Raw genomic sequence first — 8,887 nt, 5'->3', positions numbered from 1 at the left:
CACATTCCTACCTGGGCAGTCCTAGAGGTGGGCACGCCCCAGGCCTATGACTTTTTTACTAAAAGGCTCATGTTTGCCTTAAGCACCCGGTCCATTGTTCCTGTGCATCTGGGTTAACACACCTTTCACACCAGCATGACCACCCTCAGGAGAGCACATTATGGCCATCTGTGTGTCCACTTTGGAAACTTACCTAGGAGGCCTTTTGCCCATTTTTCAATTGTGTTGTTGTCTTCCTTTTGTTAAGTTGTATGAGTTCCTATACATTTTGGAGATTGACCCATTATCAGACTTACCCCTGCTGTTGCACATGGTAAGAGTTCTTTCCTTTTCACGACTGCATAGCATTCCATGGTGTAGATGTACCATTTTTTTTTAATCACATCATCTGCGGCCGGGCACTTAGGCTGCTTCCAAGGCTTAGCTGATGTAAATTGCACTTCTATGAGCATAGGGGTGCATGCATTCTCTCTTATGAGTCTCTCAAGTTTCTTAGGATACATTCCTAGAAGTGGGATCACTGGGTCAAATAGGAGTTCCATTTTTAATTTTTAGATGGAACTCCATATTTTTTTTTCCATAATGGCTGCCCCAGTGTGCATTGCTAATGGACCAAATAAACTGATCAACAAAAATTGACCCAGAGACCAAGAAGCATGAACACATTATGGAACCTCAGAAGGAAAGCATGGGAGGGTGGTTGGAAAGAAATCAACCTATGAGCTTGTTGGCGTGGTGAGCATCTGGGGAGGGAATCGGAGCCAGCCAGGAGAGGATAATGTGGAGAAAGGGGGACCTATGCAATAGTTTCAACAATAAAGATTAGAAAAGAGAGAGAGAGAGAGAGAGCACCTCCTGTTCACTATCCTGGCACCCAGTCTTCGCCCTGCTCTCTTCCACCTCCATGTCATCTCTTAACTTCCCTCCTTAACTTCAAATGCATAAACACAGCTGCAAAAGGTTATTCTCCGAAGCATTTGACATCTTGCTCCCAACAGTTCTCCTCAGTTTGGCTATAATAAAATCTTATAAAACATTGTCTACATGTTGGACATTTCTTACCTCAACATCTTGTCTTTTCTGCATTTACCACATACGTTCATACACGTTTCTTCCCTGTGTGCACACAATAATTAAAAACCTGCTACCTGGACGGGATAAGTTCAAATGAGTTCACAGGTGTTGGAGATGAGACAAGTTTGCCATTGGTTGTCATGGATGTAAGTGTCCCATCTTTTTCCAACCCGGCAGGCGTGACTGGGAGGTTGAGCATAGACCTATGAGCCAGGAGATCACAGTTTGATTCCTTGGTCAGTGTACATGCCCGGGTTGCAGTCTCCATCCTCATGGGTTGTGTGGCAGGAGGCAGCCAATCAGTGATTCTCATCATTGATGTTCCCATTGCTCCACAGGCCTCCTCTCTGGAGTCAAGGAAAGTGTATAAAAAGGAGAAGGAAGGAAAGGAGGCTTCCCCAGCTGTGCCGTGTCCCCTTGTGACACTCTGGCAGGTTCCTCTGCTGGTTGAATCCGCATAAAATCCACAACATAAATGAACCACTTTGAAGTCATTGACATGAGAACCTCTAAGCCTGTGGAGGATATTTTTCAGAGTTTATTTATCCAAACTTGATAACTGGAACAGTGAGCCCACCTTTTTCTGTTCCTGGAATCGAGGGTCACCAAGTCTAAGAATGAAATCAGTCACCAGAAGATTTAAGCGAAAGCGTGGAGCGTTTATTACAAGCAGATTCAGGCTTCCCACACAGGGAGGGGCCCACTAATGGGCTGCCCCTGAAGCCTGTGGTCTCGGGTGTTTATGTGCCACCAGCCTGCTCTGTGTCCACCCGTGTGCCCACCTGATTGTGGCCCCTCATTGTTCTTGCCCAGCAAGGGACCTGCACATACCTGTTCCCTTGTGTGTGTTCACCTTACTGTCGCAGGCCCTCCCTCGTTTCCCAGGCCTCCTGCTCTGAGTCCAGAAACATTCTGTTATGTCTGCCTGCTTGGTCCCTGCAGATAGGCTGCTCAGACTGCCATGTCTGCCCTGCCTACCATCCACCTGCCTTTGTTACCCATGGACCCTGCCCTGTCTGCCTGCCCGTCCAGCTCAATCCTCTCAAAGCCACCCCTTCTGGAGGTGTGTCTGGGGTCCTGCAGGAACAGGAAGCTCATCTTCCTAAAACACAAGGTCTCCTTACAAACACCAGAGTCACTGCTCAGCCCGGGCCCCTCCTCCCACCTCTGCTGGCCTGGGATGGGCGCTGGCCCCTCTGTTTTCTCTATTGTTGGTAGATTTCCAGGGCAGTTGCTCTTCTCCCTTCTCATTCTCTGTTTGTTCAAAAGGAGTCACTGAGCAGAAAGGGCAGAAGCAAAATGGTGGTGTAGGCAGCTCCAAACTCTTGTTCCTCCACAAAAACATCAAAAAACAAACCAAAACTCAGAACTGGAATCTGTCTGACTCTCAAACACAGTCAGAGACCTGCAGCAACTGAGTGAACCAGAGTCAAGTACATGCTACTCAGAAAGGGAGAGAGCCCAGCTGTTGTGGTTCAGGGTTTGAGTGTCAGCACCAGGAACCACCAGTTTATAGGTTTGATTCTGGATCAGGGCACACGCGCTGGGTTGCAGGATCAATCCCCAAAAGAAGCATGCAGGAGGCAGCCGATCAATGATTCTCTCTCATCATTGATGTTTCCATCTCCTTCTCTCTCTCCCTACCTCTCTGACATCAATAATAATATTTTAACGATTAATAAAAACAACAAATGTCACATGAGAAACCATAGGATAAAGGCACAATGACTTTAGAGTGCTGAAGAAAAAATGAAAAACCATAAACTTAGAATTCTATACTGACTGAAAATATATTTCAAGAGGGAATGAAGCCTGGTTGATGTAGCTCCATGGTTGAGCTTCGACATATGATTCCATTCCTGGTCAGGGCACATGCTCGAGTTGTGGGCTTGTTAACATAAAAACCATTGAAACCTGTAAAGAATTTTTGTGAGTTTATTTGAGCCAAACTGTTGACATAGGCTGGGAAGCAGAACCTCAGCGAATTGAGATAATGCTCCAGAGAATGGCGGGTTACATCTATATTTATACATTTGCAATCAAAAGAGGGATGTAGGTGGGTTACATGAAATTCATTGGTGATAGATTAAGGAGGAGGGATAAAGCAAAGCAGGGAAACCCCTGGGATTGGATAAGAAGTAAAATAATGGACACATACTTAGGTGGGTGCAGGAACAATTAACATGATGATGAAGGAATTTGTGGTATCTGTCCTGGGGCCCAGCACATTTCGTTGTGCCCCAGGGGCTTCAGATACAGGGAAGTCACAAGTTACCCCGACATTTCAAGGGTATGTCATCATAGATGCAAAAAGACAGATAGGCTCAGTTAAGGTAAAGGTTGACCTTGTCAGTGAAGATACTGGCCTAGGATGTAACTGCCCATCCTAAGTGCTTTTAGTTAAAGTTTAATTTCAGACCCTCCTTTGTGGTGACTTTAGGTCTGAGTTTGCAAGACCGCCACGCAGGCCTCCCCTGAGCTGTCAGGTCAGCACATGGCCCTTCCGTCCACAGGCTCTATACCCAATAGTGACCATGCAAGACACAATAGATCAATGATTCCCTATCATCATTGATGTTTCTATCTCTCCTTTCCCCTCCCTTCCTCTCCAAATTCTATAAAATATTATTAAAATAAGTATATGAAAAGGCTGTGTGCTTGATTCCCAGTCCCAGCAGTTATGGGAGGCAACTAATAAATATTGCTCTCTCCTGTCAATGTTTCTCTTTCTCTCCCCATCTTTCACTGTTCAATGTTTCTTTCTCACATCAATGTTTCTCTCACTCCTTCTCTCTCTTTTTCCTTTCCCTCTAAAAATCAGTGAACACATCCTCAGGTGAGGACAGGAAAAGAAGATCCAGCCTGGCTCAGTGGCTCAGTGGTTGAGCTTTGACTCAGGACCCAAGAAGTCACTGGTTTGATTCCTGAAGAGGACACATGGCCGGGTTGTGTTGTTCATCCACAGTGGGGCCATGCAGGAGGCAGCCAATCCTTGATTCTCTCTCCTGGAAGTTTCTCTCTATCTCTCTCCCTTCCTAACTCTCTAAATATCACGAAAGTTATATTTTAAAAAAGAGATCGGTATCTATATCTATCTCTACATATATCTATCTATATCTATATCTATATCTATATCTATCTAATCTATATCTATATCTATATCTATCTATATCCATGGGAACAGACCCTCATTGATTTCATCCTAAGGAGTCAATGATTGTGCCCACATCCTACTTCCTGACCACCTCCGGCAGCATAGCCCCTGGTGTGGAAGGAGAGGTCCCTGGGCACGGTGACCAGGACCACAAGGAGGGCCTGGTTCTCTCAGGGCACAGTCAGCACCTCCTTCCAGGAGAAGCCCCAGAGACCAGGACCTCCCTCAACTCTTGCCCTTTGTATGTGAGGACACCTCCCATATGCAAATGCCCACACGGCCACCAGACACACACACAGTTGGCATCCACTTAAATGCAGGGCCTCCTCAGCCTGGAGAATACTTTCCAGGGGACGAGGACCTCACCTGCAAGACATGAGTCCCATGTGGCTCTTCCTCTTCCTGCTGTCAGCTCCCAGATGTGAGTGACTCAGGGCTCACACGTGAGGAGATGGGGATCCAGCATCTGAGCCCAGGACTCACTGTGTTCTCTCTGTCCCAGGTGTCCTGTCCCAGGTGCAGCTGCAGGAGTCGGGCCCAGGACTGGTGAAGCCCTCGCAGACCCTCTCCCTCACCTGCTCTGTCTCTGGATTCTCTATCACAACCAGTGGTTACTGCTGGGACTGGATCCGCCAGCCCCCAGGGAAGGGCTTGGAGTGGATTGCAGTAATATGTTATGATGGGAGCACTTACTACAGCCCCTCCCTCAAGAGCCGAACCTCCATCTCCAGAGACACATCCAAGAACCAGTTCTCTCTGCAGCTGAGTTCTGTGACCGCCGAGGACATGGCCATGTATTACTGTGCAAGAGACACAGTGAGGGGAAGTCAGTGTGAGCCCAGACACAAACCTCCCTGAGGGAGACAGCAGGGCTGGGTTGCAGAGGACTCTCAGGCCACCAGGGGGCACACAGGACCAGCACTGGGACCAGACCAGGAGTAGGTGGAGAGTTGAGCAAAGATACTATTTCCTGCTCTGTCTTAAATTAGTTTTGCTCAGAGGCTCAGCCACAGAGCTCACAGAAAGCCCTGCCCTAGGTCCAGTTTTAGGGATTTTATTTGCGAACAAAAAGGGGGCTCTGTAGTAAATCTGACAAAACTCAGTGACTGACAGGACCCTCACAGGAGGCTCTGATCACACATCCTACCTGGGCAGTCCTGGAGGTGGGCACTATGACTTCTTTACTAAAAGGCTCATCTTTGCCTTAAGCACCCCGTCCATTGTTCCTGTGCATCTGGGTTAACACACCTTTGACATCAGCATGACCACCCTCAGGAGAGCACGTCTTGGCCATCTGTGTGTCCACTTTGGAGGCTTACCTATGAGGCCCTGTGCCAATTTTTCAATTGTGTTGTTGTCTTCCCTTTGTTAAGTTGTATGAGTTGCTATGCATTTTGGAGATTAACCCCTTATAGACGTACCCCTGCTATTGCAAATGGTAAGAGTTCTTTCTTTTTCATGGCTGCATAGTATTTCATGGTGTAGATGTGCCACGGTTTTTTAATCCAATCGTCTGCTGACGGGCACTTAGGCTGTTTCCAAAGCTTAGTTGTTGTAAATTCCAGTGCTATGAGCATATGGGTGCATACATTTTTTTCTGATGAGTGTTTTGGGCTTCTTAGGATATATTCCTAGAAGTAGGGTCACTGGGTCAAATAGGAGTTACATTTTTAATTTTTAGATGGAAACTCCATATTGCTTACCATAATGGCTACACCAATTTTCATTGCTAATGGGGCAAATAGACTGATGAACAAAAATAGACTCAGAGACATAGATGCATGATCAGACCATGGAACCTCAGAGGGAAGGCAGGGGAGGCTGGGTGGAAAGAGATCAACCAATGAACTTTTCTACATATATGCCTGACCGGTGGACACAGACAAGGGGTGCTGAGGGAATGAGGAGGGAATGAGAGCATGTGGGAAGAGGATAATGTGTAAAAAGGGGGACCTATGTAATACTTTCAACAATAAAGATTAGAAGAGAGAGAGAGAGAGAACCTCCTGTTAACTATCCTGGCATCCATTCCCCGCCTTGCTCTCTCCCACCTCCATGTCACTCCTCACCTTCCCTCCTGAACTTCAAATGAACAAACGCAGCTGCAAATGGTTATTCTCTGGAGCATTTGAGGTCTTGCTCCCCCACACTTGTCATCATTTTGGCTCTAATAAAATCTTATAAAATATTCTCTACATGTTAGGACATTTCTTGTACCAAAATATTGTCTTTCCTTCATTTACAACATACGTTCATACACGTGTTTTTTCTGTGTGGAGTGGGAAGTTCACACAGTTATTAAAAACCTGCCACCTGGGCAGGATGCATTAGTTCTAAAGAGTGCGCACCCCTTGGTGTGGGCAATGATGCGCCAAACACTGAGCCCCACCAGCCAGGGTCCATGTGTAAATGATGGAAATTCTCCCACTTTGAGGGGTTGGGAAAACAGGTCTTTTGCACAGGAACAGCAGGGAAGTTGAGTGAAATCTGTGGCTTTGGGAGGCAGGTGTGTGCTTGTGATAGTGACAGCAGTTCAGAGATGGAGCTGTGGCCACAGCGTCCAGCCCAGCCTCTCCTGCCTCCTCATCTTTAGAGGTTGGAGTTTTTATAGGTGCAGGAATACAATGTGGGGAACCGACTGGAATTGTATGACATAGTCATCCTAATCTGTTCCTGGTGATTGTTTATTCTGATTGGAGAAGGCACCTTCTACCCTGGCTGGCAGCCGCACTGGGACCTGGGAGCTCACCTGGAAGTGCAGCCGCTCCTCCCCATTTGGAGCTGCCGATCATCCTGGAGATGAACAACTTTCCTGCAGGACCCAGCCCGCCAACCCTTGAAGGTCCCAGCCCTCTGCTCCCTGTCACCTGCCCCTTTGGCTACTTCCACATAATCTTCTATCCTTTCACTCAATATAAGCAGCTGGTTTATGGGGGCTGCAGAGCAAGTTTTACTGGGTGACCAGCTGTTCCCCCATATTGCCCACAGTATTGGAATGAATGCCTATATATGATTATACCCTGTCTCTGCTCATTTGGCTCAAATAGTGACAGGCAGCAAGGACCATGCATTGTCTGATTACATATTCTTGTGAGTAAGATGTGATAGAGGACAATAACAAGGAAATCCTTTCAGTCTCGAAAGAAAACCATCATTCAATGCAAATTCTATTCCCAAAACCCAGAGAGGTGACATGGCCCGTAGCAGGGGAAAGCGATCAAGAGGAAGCCCCATCCACAAGCCTCTGGGGGACCACCGCTGGGTCCTCATCAAAACCCCAGGAAGGAGGATTCTCAACCCTGGAAGCTGCCCCCAAAAGAATGGAGTCACGGTGATGGGTCTCAGGAATGGAGGAGGGAGGGGGGTCAGGACGGGACCGCCTGTGGCCAGCGTCCTTGAGTCCTTTCCCATCTGGGGTCGCCCCAAGGATGACAAGGTCAGGCATGCAGCCCAGGGTCCCAGCTGCACCTTATATGCAGACTCCATGCAAATGGGGCTCTCCTCCTGCTCATAAAAGGGGGCCCTTGCCCGGCATGTTGGGGAGACACCCAGAACCCAAGCGCCTGAGACAGGACCCCAGTGGCTCCACCATGGACTTGGTGCCAAGCTGCGTTTTCTTCCTGATCATTTCTCAAGGACATTCTCAGGAGTGGGGAGCGCTGAGACCTGTGCCTGTGCCTGTTGGTGCTTCCATGTGATTCTCAGTCCACCTTGTGTCTCTGTGTTTGCAGGTGTCCAGTGTGAGGAGCAGCTGGTGGAGTCTGGGGGAGGCCTGGTGCAGCCTGGGGGGTCTCTGAGACTCTCCTGTGCAGCCTCTGGATTCACTTTTGATGACTATGGCATGAACTGGGTCCGCCAGGCTCCAGGGAAGAGGCTGGAGTGGGTCGCATACATTAGTTGGAATCGTGGTAGCATATACTACACCGCCTCTTGAAGGGCCGCTTCACCATCTCCAGGGACAACACCAAGAACACCCTGTTTCTGCAAATGAACAACCTGAGAGCAGAGGACACAGCCGTGTATTACTGTGCAAGAGACACAGTGAGGGGAAGTCAGTGTGAGCCCAGACACTAACCTCCCTGAGGAGACAGCAGGGCTGGGCTGCAAGGGGCGCTCAGGACACCAGGGGGCGCTCAGGACCAGCAAAACCAGGCTCCCAGCTCAGAGGCTGTCCCTGGAGGGTTGTGCAGGCTTCCTATTGGGGTCAATGCTTTCTTCCCTCCTAGTGTCCCTGGGGCAGTTCCTCTTCCTTCTTTGTGTCTTTAATTAGATTCTCTGCAGGAAAAAAGCAGGAAGTGGCTGTGTGTCAGATCTGGTCCACTTCTCATCTCAGCCCTCCTGTCACCATGTCCCTGATGGTCGCTCTGCGGGTTGACAAGGGAAACATTATAGGGATTCCATTCCCCTCACTGAGAGTGATGTCCCCCACCCTCCACGCAGTGCTGAGCAGGGAACACGGAGTCCAGGCCCCAAACCTCACCTGAGGGTGATCAGCCCCTCGCTCTGCCACAGGAGGAGCCCTTTGGGGGCAGTTAGCCGCTTGCCTCTCACTGACATGGCTGTAAATGGAGGTGTAGGGTCTGACCACTGTGGGCGCTGCCCCTCTGTGAGCCTGGAAGTGGACCTAGCTCTCAGAGTGTCCCTGTGAGCGAGGCAAGG

General features: G+C 48.7%; 1 long non-coding RNA gene across 1 annotated transcript in view; it reads left to right on the top strand.

The window, feature by feature from the left end:
• Positions 1 to 7,970: 7,970 nt before the first annotated feature.
• Positions 7,971 to 8,887, top strand: part of LOC111824171 — a 14,719-nt gene continuing 13,802 nt past the window's right edge. Inside the window, exon 1 of the long non-coding RNA XR_002827263.1 lies at positions 7,971 to 8,124. This is a non-coding gene — a long non-coding RNA (uncharacterized LOC111824171). The remainder of the gene's footprint in view (positions 8,125 to 8,887) is intronic.

This window comes from Myotis lucifugus, unplaced genomic scaffold (assembly GCF_000147115.1).
Source record: "Myotis lucifugus unplaced genomic scaffold, Myoluc2.0 scaffold_1004, whole genome shotgun sequence".
In the NCBI taxonomy this organism is placed as follows: domain Eukaryota; kingdom Metazoa; phylum Chordata; class Mammalia; order Chiroptera; family Vespertilionidae; genus Myotis; species Myotis lucifugus.
The sequence above is the reverse complement of the archived record's forward strand: the minus strand, read 5'-3'. Positions and strand labels throughout refer to the sequence as shown.